The following is a 12400-nucleotide window of genomic DNA, read 5'->3' as shown; positions in this document are numbered from 1 at the left end:
GGGCCATGAAGACTGGGAGGAAGTAGAGATACTAAAGGACAAAGGCGGAGGGGAACACTGATGTGATGTTAGATAGGACAAGTAGGGACAAGCTGAAGGATGAGATGAGCAAACTTATTAGAAAGGTATTCACTGCCAGTAGTATATTTCTGTTCTCTTTGTTACTGAAATATTTTCTGTTATGTTCACCGACTCTGTCATGATTTGCCAGAATAATCATTTTGTTACCGGGCATGCAAAATTAAATAAAGTAATGGGTGAACTCTAGTGGATCATACATGTTTGCAAACCTGTGTGTGCAAAAAAAAAAAAAAAAAAAGTAAAAATTATACTAAAAAAAAGTCTTCCTCTCAGGACTGATAAAACAAAAAACATTGGTTCTTCCCGGTCTTTAGGCTGCCCACCACAGAAGATTTTCTTTATGAAAACATTAAATTTTATGAGAGAATTTTTGCTTGTCTTGTGACTAATCCCTCATACAGAGACAAGTATAAACAGTTTGTATCAATCTCCTTTAAACAAACAATAACATTTGGTTTATAAATCTGTTGCAGAAGGGGAAGAGAATTAAGATATTTGCTTCACGTGGCTTCTTCTCAGTGGTGTGTTGGTGTGTTTAAGAAAAAAATCAGGATCATCTACAATCTGTTGCTAACAGTAACACCACTCATGGAACGTAAACACTAGGTACAGCAGTACACAAGATAAAAATGTGTTGATAATCCTGGGGCAGCAACATTTGGAGATGTATGTCAAGGGAAGTCTGGAAAATGCAGGCCTGGCTTAGAACACAATGTTGTAATTAGGATGGTAGATCAGACTTGTAAATACTCTTTTGACTTGAGAAAGTCTGTTTATAGCAGATGACATTAGTAACCTACAAAAGAAAGACAAAACAAGGTCACTGATCAAAGTTGTGTATATTTCTCACATGAATCTCAAAAACTTTTCACTACAAATAAAGAAGAAAAACATTTTATAGAAGTGGAGTTCCTTCTACACACTTTCTTCAGTGGAAACAGTATAAAGGAAAGTTGTCCAACTTAGGTGCATAAGACTTTGGCAACCAGAGAGCTTCAGAATATTTGCATTCCCTTTACCATTCCTCAGTACCCTTAGGAGGCAAGTTTCAGAATTATTTTTTCCTAGTAAGAGATAACCACAGGCTTATGTTTCCTGTAGGCGGGTTTATATTATAAGTTAGAAGTTTGAAAACTTCAAATGTCATATGATCAACATCATATGAGCAAAGTTTGCAAACATTGAACGTTTTAATGGAGATCGCCGTAGGGAATTTTTCCCTGCACTTCAATGTAGTGCGATCTCAGAGTTGGTATATTTAAGTAGCAGGGGGTGAGGGGGGGCTTGCTCCCCTGCATAGTGCATTCAGGTAGGTTTTTTGTTTTTAGTAAATTCGATGTTTGAAAACTTCGCTCATATGGTGTCAACCATATGAGATTCGAAGTTTTCAGACTTCAAACTTATAATATAGACCCGCTGTAGGCAGTTCAACAAGCTTATCCCATAAAACTGAGAGAATGCAAGAGCAGTTAACCCTCACACACCGTATCATCAAACACTAGCTGGAGCACCAGCTTGCAAATTAAACTATTCTTGTACTTCCTTTCAGTTAAGGCAACAATGGTTTTATTCTAGACTATTACTTATTCTAAAAAGGACAATACTACAAGACCAGTTATAAACTTGGCAGAGTTATAAGTTCGTAAATGCAAAACTGTTTGTGATGATGACTCTTAAAACTTTTTCATAAACTGGGACTCTTACTTGGCTACAGTGCATATTGATTATGCATTTCTTCATCTGCCTGCAAGACCTTCCCCCGAAAAGTACCTCAGATTCCAGATAGCTCATCATTGTTTGCTGTTAGGCTATCCACCGCTTCCAGATTAGTTGGTGAATGTTTAGTTATGTTGTTTGTACATGTCAGAAAATAAAATCTAGTTAAGTTTTAACAGGGACAAAATTGAACTACTGTTAATACACATCAGTCAAATCACTGTACTATCTCTGGAAACAATAAACTACAAGAAATCTTCTCTGACTCCTTCAGTATCAGTGGCTTTTCCACGGGCATTCATACATTCACTACAACTGAAAGTTTTACTGTCTCAGGACAGAACAGCAGAGATGCAGTCAGTCCAATAACAGTTCTCTCAGCCAACAGGCCTTGACAGCAAGACAGGTTATGAGAACAAAGGGATATACATTTTCAATCTGCCTGTTGAAATTCTGAGTATCATAATTGTAATCTTCAGAATGTATGCTAATCTGAAGTTGTAGTATCTGAGTATTCCCCTGCTCCTAGTACTGTTAAATCAAACTTAGTATCTGTAAGTGTTAGGGATATGGGAGGCACACTTCCCCCATGTCTAGAAACAATGTCTTCTTGCATTCTCCTGGCCCTTCAAACAAGATTACCCACAGGGATGACATAGTGACATTTCAAAAACCTTTTGAACAAATCTGCAGATCCCCTGGATATGAGGATTCTAGAGGGGTTGGTATAAGGGTGGGTGAATGGCATAACTGTTAAGGTCTTTCAAATAAACCTGCTTCAACAACTTATTGATGCTGGCCTTAAGAGGAGAAATCCCATCATACATGCTTAAAGGAGATGAAAGTTGTATACAAGGCCCTAACAGCATTCCATGGCAGCTTTTAGCCATGCCCTTCCAAATCAAAGCAGACAACATTACATGGATTTGGTACATAAAACAATCTGGTGGCTCTTTTTCTTTGTAAAGAGATAAGTTTGTAATTGTGAATGGGCTTTCTAATGCATTCTTCACCAACTAGCAGCTCATGTTCCAGACTTAATAATCTGGCAGATATCCTGAGCAGAAGAATTAATTTGATTCAGACCGAAACTGAATCCAAGAATTTTTCCTAAAATTTGCATTTGTCTGGGTCTTTTAAATTTTTTTATGCTACCTATCACAATAACAGGACAGCTTGGATGATAGATGCCTTCTCCTTTCAGTGGACACAGGTCTTTATTTATGTCTTTTTTCCTTTTACATTACCTTAGAAAGTTATCCTCAAAGCAAAGTAGTACAAGCCAAACCTGATACTTTGTCTAGACAGCTTAGATAGTCACAGCTGACAAAGTTGTCTTCTCTTCCACCATTGCCATTGTCTCTGTGCAAGTCCTTGTTGTCCCAGCAGGAGCATAAAAGTGCTACACCTCAATCACAAGATGCTAAATCTGTCAGCAGCGAGGATAGAATTTTGATTCCTAATTGTATTTTTTTCCCTCAAATACTACATATGTTTAAGAAAGCTAAAAGACCCAATAAGAGAAAGTCTTGCACACAGTAATGGAAGAGATTTGTTTCATGGACTATGCATTAAGTTCTAGCTCCTTTACTTCATCCAGTAATATGGGCTTTAGTAATCAAGGTTCACGTTTCTGCAATCTTATCCTGTCTTATAACTATTAACAGATATCTGCTCATCCTTATTTCAAGGCACCTTGAAAAGGAGACATACTTCTCTTTCTTGGAATTTGAACTTCATGTTAAAGAAGTTATCTTTATCTCCGTTTGTTGCTTGTAGATACAGTAAAGTAGAAATCTCTTTCATGGAAGATGCTTTTTTGAAATGGCTGTTACTTCTGGCAGAATTTTTGAGTTGCACATTTTTATCTGTAAGCTACCTAAGCGCCTCAGTTAGAATTCCACTGTTAGAGTGTCCTTGACAACGACTTCATCTTTCAGGTGAAAAGTAGTACCTGCCCTGTCTCAGTTAGTCTATTCAGTTAGGAGTATGTTTTTTTTTTTTTTTTTTTTTTTTTTTTTTTTGCAAACTCTCAAAAATTATGGAGAACACCAGTTGCATTTACTCTACAAAGGTAAATGCAGACAACTTGGATGTTGTTAAAAAAAATAATGATTTCGTAAAAGCTGGTCCACTCTTTGTATCTTTCAGAAAAAAAAAGGCTTAACAAATAGACTTTCCAAATGGGTTTTTGGCTTGACGGATTCAGTAATCCTCATAAAAACAAAGGTAAGCATTTACATTAGTAAAGCAGCATCAGCAATGTATTTCCAACATTTCTGCACAATATATTTTAGATGCTGCAACACACGGTCTGTTATATACACCTTTATAAAACACTACATTGGATGCACAGTCCAGGAGTAAGATAAATTTTAGCATGGCCTTGCTTCCATGGCACTTACCATAAAAGTAGGTGCTTGTGGAGAGGTTACTTCTTTGGTAAAGTTACTCTGCTTCAATCCCATAAGAGAGTTGTATACAGTCCTCAACATTAATTGTTTCATTAATATATGATCACCTCACTGCACAGAGAACAGTTGCTTACCAAAAGCCTACTTTCCAGTGATAATAAGAAATGACTTGATGAACAGAAGGAAATTTGCACCTTTGCTGGTTTTCAGTGAGTGCCTTGTAGACCAGCCAAGATTTCATGGAATGTTGGCATAGAACGTGCACTGTTCTTCACAGGAATAAGGGCAAAGTTGATGACAATTTACTGTGACTAATCCTCAGAGATCTACTGTTATGGTAAGTACCTTGTACATCTGGGGTTTCACCAGTCATTAGAACCCCTTTGGATCACCCTTCATTTTGGAAAATCTTCTGAAACATGATATCCCCAAGGACTGGCCAGCAGTTTTTCATCCTTTTTTCCTAGAAAAGACTCAAACAATGTCTTTGAAAAAATGCTGGAGAGCTTTAGATGTATCCCTCATTTAGAACTCACAAGGAAAAATACAATTTTTATAGCTTAGAAGCACATACTGGCCTTTCAATGCACAAAATGGTAAATATTCTTTATAGTCTGCCAACTGAAGGTGTAGTATGTTGTAGAAACACCATAGGGCAGCTGTTGCTTGGTCTTCCGGCTCAGTGTAGGGCTCAGAAACATCAACACCTCATGACATTGTCACTGGGCAATGAGACAAAAGTTGTGGAGAGGTCAGATGAGAAGGTTTTCTCCTTTGCCACTTTAGAGCTCAGAGCACTACATTTGTTTTTCCCATGCCCCAGTTTGTCTTCTCTGTTGAATCAGGCAGTGGAAAAATTGAAGAGCCCTTTGAGTCTAGATACAAATGATTTGTAGAAAAGACCTTTATTATGTCATCTTCAGCAGATTGTGAAGCTGCTTGCTGCAGTTTTAATTAGCTCTGATGCAGGGGCTGAGGCAGCAGATGATGGCATATGTCTGTACTAGATACTGCTACACAGGCTAACATACACCGTGAGCTGTACTAGGCCATGCTGAATGCTGTGCTCTGTGTTTCCAAAACTGTAACTGTGGATTTACAAAAGTCTACGCTTTAACTTTGATGTGTCTTATTCTCTGTACTCAGACAAATGTTACACGCATTTTGTATTGGCCTAGGTTTTCCTTTACTGTATGACATCCTGCTCACAGTTATGAAAGCTTTAAATAAAGGGTGCCATTAGATTGGTGCTTCCAACACAGTGATTCTGGTCCCTACAGATTAAAATGATCTCACTTTTAGCATGTCCCTACAATTTCAGGTGTGTATGCAGAGTCTGATTTCCATTGCGAATGCACTGGAGCAGAATGTTTGGCTAAGTAGTGTGGCACTGCACAGTAGCTTTTATGTTTGTAACCATGGGTGCAACATATTTAATCTGAAGTTGTTAATCTTTTTCCTATTCATCACTGATGGGTTCGGAACCGAGTCGGCCTAATACAAAGCTCGCATACACCAAAATGTCTCGAGCTAAGCTGCTACACACAATGCCATTCTCCTAATTACCTCAGATCTCATTTGCCACGCAGTCATATAGCAGCGTTTCACTAAGTGTTGTATTTTTCAAGATTTTCAATATTTATAAGTTTTTTTCTCTAGAGGTTATTACATCCCTCTAATCTCTTATCCAAAACCTCCAAAATGCCTTCCCGATGTTCCATCCAGTCAAAGGGAAGAGGCAGCTTCAGAAACAAGAAAGTTGTGTTTAAAATGAGTCATCCAACAAGTCCCCCCAGACCAGTGTGGATTCAGTTTTTACTCAAGATTCTTTTTGGTGCCAAAAAAGACCGGGGACTGGAGACCCATTATGGATCTCAGCCAACTAAACAAATCAGTAGTTCAGACCAAATTCTGCATGGTCACGATACAATCCATTCTCCCATTTCTTTGGGAGGGTGTGTAGATGTGCTCGATAGACCTCCGGGATGCGTATTACCACATCAAAATGGACAAGCGCTCCAGGAGTCTCCTTCACTTCCGGCTGGGAGCCAATCATTACCAATTCAGAGCCCTGCCATTCTGTCTCTCAATGGTCCCCAGAGTGTTCACGAAATACCAAGAAGTGGTGACAGCTCATCTGAGACTTCAGGGATTCCAGGTGTTTCCATATCTAGATGATTGGCTCCACTCTGCCCCCACCAAGTGCCTACTGGTCAGGGCCCTCCACTACACTCTAGCACTGGAGGAGTTCCTAGACATCACAGTACACTGGGAAAAATCCAACCTTCATCCCACCCAACAATTGGAATTTATAGGATCAGTATTCAATACTCAAACAAGCCAAGTCTTTCTTCTTCCGTACAGACTTCAGAGATTAAAGTTACAAGTACAAGTGATACTCTGTTGAAAGAAGGTGTCTGCAAGGGAAGTTCTACAGACTCTGGGGTCTATGGCGGCAGCCATCCCAATTGTCCCCCTAGCAAGATTGCATATGAGACTACTACAATGGCGCCTTTTGTCCCAGTCTCCATCCTCTGAACTCACAGATCCTCATCACTAATTCCTGCAAACAAGATCTCTGGTGGATGAGAACAGATGAAAATATTTGGTGCAGCCTCTTCCAGACTCCCCAACCCAATGCCACAGTGACCACGGACGCTTCCCTGATAGGGTGGGAGGGGGGCACTTCCAGGGAAAGACAGTCCAAGGCGCGTGGTCCAGCTTAGAGGTCAACTTGCATATCAATGTCCTGGAGTTAAGAGCAGTGCTGTTAGCATTGCAGACACTTCATCCGCTCCTTCCATCAGGAATGATTGCAATCCAGTCAGACAATATGTCTGTCTAGTACATAAACAGGGAGGGACCAAATCCTACCCCCTATGTTGTGAGGCCATGAGAATTTGGCATTAGGCGATAGCTTCCAACCGCTTTTTAATTGCAACGCATATCCCGGGATCTCAAACTTGATTATGGACAGGCTGAGCAGATGCATCCTCCGTCCACATGAGTGGTCTCTCAATCCAAACGTGACGGCAGAAATCTTCAGCTGTTGGGGCCAGCCTTGCTGCGATCTTTTCACTTCCCCTTCAAACAAAAAATGCAGCAGCTACTTTGCCCTCTTTCCCCCAGACGGGGAGTCACCGAGAGACACTTTGACTCACGATTGGCTGCGGGTCTCCTCTATGCTTATCCTCTGATACTACTGATACCCCTATTTCTAAGGAAAGCTATCCGGTTGAGATGCAAAGTAGTCCTCATTGCCCCCTTCTGGCCTTGACAAGTGTGGTTTGCCTTCTTCCGGCCTCAACTGTTACAACCTCCTTGGATCCTGGATACTCATCAGGACCTGATATCTCACCCACAAGGGCTGACTCCCCCAAATCTATCCACTCTCAAGCTGACAGCTTGGTTTCTCCACTTCCGTTAGTCACCAGGCAGGAAACCCTCCCCTCACCTGTCTGAGATATTATTCTGGCCTCGTATAAACCATCCACCAGAAAATTCTACAGAGACAAATGGAAAAGATTTGCTATCTGGTCTAATAATCAGATGCTAGATCCTTTTTCAACTCCTACAGCTGCTATACTTCAGTATCTTTCTGAGTTGTTTGACAATGGGGCATCAGCTTCTACTATTTGAGTCTATTTAGCAGCTATTTCTAATTTCTATAATGGCTCGGATGGCGTTCCTCTTATCTCCACCTGCCTTTGCAAGACCTTTCTCAAGGGAATTTTCCATAACAGACCTCCTATCAGGCAACCTGTGGAGACATGGGAATCTCTCCCTGGTTCTACAGTCTCTCTCTCTTTCCCCCTTTGAGCCTGCTGTGACGTGTGATCTTAAATTCCTGTCATGGAAATCGTTGTTTTTGGTAGTGGTCACATCAGCCAGACAGATATCTGAATTACAAGCCTTATGCATCAAGTGCCCGTATCTAATCTTCCATAAGGACAGAGTATCCCTTCGTATTAACCCATCCTTTCTCCCCAAAGTGGTGTCTGACTTTTCTATGAACTAGTCCATTGAGCTCCCTGTATTTTTTCCAGATTATTCCAACAAGGGAGAAAACTGCCTACATTCATTGGATGTACATAGACAACTACATTTCTACCTGGACAGGACTAAGTCCTTCTACAAGTCAGACCAACTTTTCATTTCCTTTTCTGGCCCAAGAATGGGATGTGCTGTATCAAAAGTTACTTTATCAAAATGGCTCAGAGATTGTATTACCTTTTCTTACTCCCTATCGATTCAATCTAAACCAGTTCAAATCAAAGCTCATTCAACTAGGGCCATCACAACTTCGGTTGCCTTTCACTCCAGGGCTTCCATGGATGACATTTGTGCAGCAGCCATATACCTTCATCAAACATTACAAACTGGATTTAGTCTCCAGGGGAAGAGCGGCCTTCACCTCAATGGTGAATAGGAATGTTCTTCCATAAGGGCCACCCAGGTTCTCTAAGTAGCTTGGGATTCTGTCCCATCAGTGATGAATAGGAAGAAGATTAACGACTTCAGATAAAGAAGTTATTTATGTCTTACCATAACGTTCCATCTGAGTTGTTGATCTTCTTCCAGTCATCACACCCTCCCACAGACCCCCTCCAAAGGCTCCTGGTGGATCTTCTGGGTCCTTCTGGTGTTTCAGGGTTTCTGCGCAGAAATGGCCTCTGTTTTCTTCTATATGTTGCATGCAAACTCGATCTGGGGTAACTGGGAGAAGAGCATTGTAGGTAGCAGCTTAGCTCGAGAGTTTTTGGTGTATGCGAGCTTGGTATTAGGCTGACTCGGTTCTGAGAGCTCGGAACCGAACCCATCAGTGATGACTGGAAGAAGATCAACAACTCAGATGGAACGTTATGGTAAGACATTACTTCTTTTTTTGGATACCATAATATGGAACCCAGAACAATTAGTTCTAGAATCTTCATGGACAAAACAGTCTTGGACACATTCTGAGGTAAGGAGGAAGAGAGGATCTCTGATATGGAATTGGGACATTTATTTGGGAGAAAGGATGAATAGACGGTGGTTCACCCTGAGCTATAGAGCAAAGGATGAATAGACGGTGGTTCACCCTGAGCTATAGAGCTGAATCAATCAGAAGCAAGGGTTCTGAAATTCAGGAGGGCAAACTGTTTAATCATAGCTCTAACAACCAAGCATGAAGGTAGTGAAAAGAGCACTTGTGATGCGTAAAACTGTCATCAGAGAAACAAACAAAAAAAAACTTTACAAAAACAAGTATCTGTATCACAAATATGGGAAACACTGTGGATTTTAAGTGAGAGAGTATCGAGGAGGAGGAAGACAGACAATACTAATAAAAACAAACAGAAGCAGAAAATGCAGATAGAAAAGCAACAGTTCATACTGAGGAAAAGATTGTTAATTCAATTACAAAGGGAGGTAAAACCGCTTGTAGGCATACCTCTCAACCTCTTAGAACAAGAAATCTGGACAGAGCCTAAAATAATTGGGGGACAAAGGTCCAAAAATAGGGAAACATTTTAAATACTGCTCTTGCAAACTTAGAAAGTTGCTAGAATAATAGGATTTTTGTTGACATGCATTTTTCTGAAGGATATGAAGTCTGAAACTCAAATATACGGCATTGTTTTGTGACTTCAGTCCTCAGGGATTTGCTAGAAAATGATAAATGTTATGAGGAAAAGGCAAAAATATGAGGCAAAAATGGGGACATTCTGTGAAAATCTGGACAATATGCTTATAGGTTCATAGAAGCAAACAGGAATAGTGAAGCTTCATAGAATATATAGGTAAGCAGAAAAGGTTGATGAACAATAAGAATGCAAATGAATACTTCTGTAGTATGCATGTAGTAAGGAAGGCAGGGTTGATTTATCATATGTGTTCAGTAAATGCCCTATTGTAAAGAGGGTTTATGTAAACCCTTTCACAGAAGAAGGGTTATCAAAGAACCCCAGAAACTACAGAGAGATAACACATTGCTGTCTGATGGATTCCACACTAGAAATTGTAGAGGATCGACTGGAAAATTAGGAATGCCACTGACCATCTTTTTTAAGTACGGTTAGGGAGAAAGATAAGTTAATATGTAGAACTGTTCATTATGGCCCCTTTTCAACTGCCGCCATCTAGGCCACAAAGGTAAGGGCAAATGTAATATAAATAAACAGTATGCAGTAGCCAAATTGATCAGCATTTTTTGTCAGAGAGCTCAAGAGTGTTTGACTTGTTGAATCAGTCATGAAGGAAAAATGTTTGGAATACCAAAAAGCTTGTAAGGCTCAGGCCAAGGAAAATGGATTCATAGGAGTATGGTTGTAATAGATAAAGCTAATGAAATTGATTTGTCCGAATAAGCTGGACACTAGACAAGAAATCTGCTGTGGATATGATTTAGACTTTATAAAGGTACATGCCGCAATATTTCCCAAAAGGTTTCTGAAATTAGACAGGCTCAGAAAAGGGTGAAAGTATGCATAGAACACTGACTTGACAAAAAGGCAAGTGCAGCTGTAAATGAAGTTCATGCATATGAAATTATTGTTATTAGTGGACTATCACATGGGACAGTATTGGGGCTGGTTCTTCTTTTTATTGTCACTGTGAGCAGCATTTACAGTTGTTTAAGGAAAAGTATACACTTTGCTACCAAGACAAAGGTAAGCAACACGGGTGATATACAAGAAGGTACAGAAAATATAAAAAACAACTTGGCAAGCCTGGAAAAACTGTCTAAAACATGGCAGCATAAAGTCAGCAGAGATATGCAGAGTTATGTATCTGAGGAAAAATAACCTTAGAGAAGACTATACATTTGGAGTACAAGCAGTAACAACTGTGGAATGGAACCTGGGGTCTTCATGTCAGATTATATCTGTATGTAACCAAACATCGTGACAAAGGAACAGGGAAGGCTAATGGCAGGTTGTTTGCCCTTATTGTTGTTTTTATCTGGGAGTTGTCTTCCCAGGCCTAGCTCATAATCTATTCATTTAACAATCAGTCACAAAACCAAAAATAATGAGGGATAGAAGACCCGAAATTGGGTTCAGTTTTTATTTATTGGTATTACTCATTAGAAACCTAATAAACAGGATAAGATTATATCAACATGAATGTGTGAGTTTTCTGAAGAAAATAGTCTGTAAATTTACTTACTACTGCATTTAGTGGTTTACTTCCTTGTTACTTTGCTGTAAAATCAAATGATTTATGAGGAACAGAGCAAAATTATGATGCGGAATCAGGAACATTCCTGATAATTAGGGACATTTGAGAGCTGTGTTCCCAAGACTTCACTGAAAATTCTCTTGCTATGAGCATTCTAGCTTATTAAATGTGAATAAATAAATGGGATGCTGGGAAGTATTGTAAAGGGCAACACCAGCAGAAAACATTAACACAGGAGCAATACTATAGCAATAAAATGGGTTTCGCTATGTTAAAGGAGTTTAACATAGCGAGTACGCAAGTGATCATAGGGACCATAAGTTTCCTAACTACATATACCGTCAGCATCTGCAGCTCTTATCATTCTTTATAAGCAGTTGATAATCCCCCATTTAGTGTTCTGTGTTATTCTGTAGAACTCTTCAACCCAAAATGATGTCCTCTTGCCCCCTCCCCCAACATGACATTGTTCACCAGAAATCTGGAACTGAAATATCACATTTTGTATCATTCTCTGACTGAAAATGAACTACAGCAGGACATGAATGATCAATTAACTGTTCCAAATGTGGTACAACAACTCTATAAGCAGACTGTAGCTTCATGTCATCAACAGGGACCACCAGCCAGTCACTCATCTTAGTAGCCATATGTTTCAAAATTCTGAACTCAGGTCTTTCTCCAGTTCTTCAGAAGCACATATATTTTTTTGTCTGGCTTTAATTTCTTCGTTGATCACCCATGCACCAAAAGCTGCAAACTTCATTTGACGTTTTATACTCATGTCTGTTTAATGCCTTGTTTTCAGTTGTAATGGCAGAATTTCATCAGGTTGGTCATAAAGCAAAGTATTCTCTTTGGCATTACAAGAGCTTCAAAATACATTTTGATAGTTTTCCATTTAACTGTCTTGCTTGATCTGTGACATGTCCAAAAGATGCAGCAGCAGTCACAGCCATTGCAGTAGTAATGATTTCATCATCGACAAAAAAGGCATTTCCACTGAAATGTCAGCTTAAAGCCCA

General features: G+C 39.7%; 1 protein-coding gene across 2 annotated transcripts in view; it reads left to right on the top strand.

Moving 5' to 3' along the window:
• MSRA (methionine sulfoxide reductase A) overlaps window positions 1-12400 on the top strand; it is a 1315681-nt gene that overhangs the window by 356702 nt on the left and 946579 nt on the right. The gene's annotated exons all lie outside the window — the stretch shown is intronic.

This window comes from Protopterus annectens, chromosome 1.part2 (genome assembly GCF_019279795.1).
Source record: "Protopterus annectens isolate FY-2018-M chromosome 1.part2, PAN1.0, whole genome shotgun sequence".
NCBI classification, from domain to species: domain Eukaryota; kingdom Metazoa; phylum Chordata; order Ceratodontiformes; family Protopteridae; genus Protopterus; species Protopterus annectens.
The sequence above is the reverse complement of the archived record's forward strand: the minus strand, read 5'-3'. Positions and strand labels throughout refer to the sequence as shown.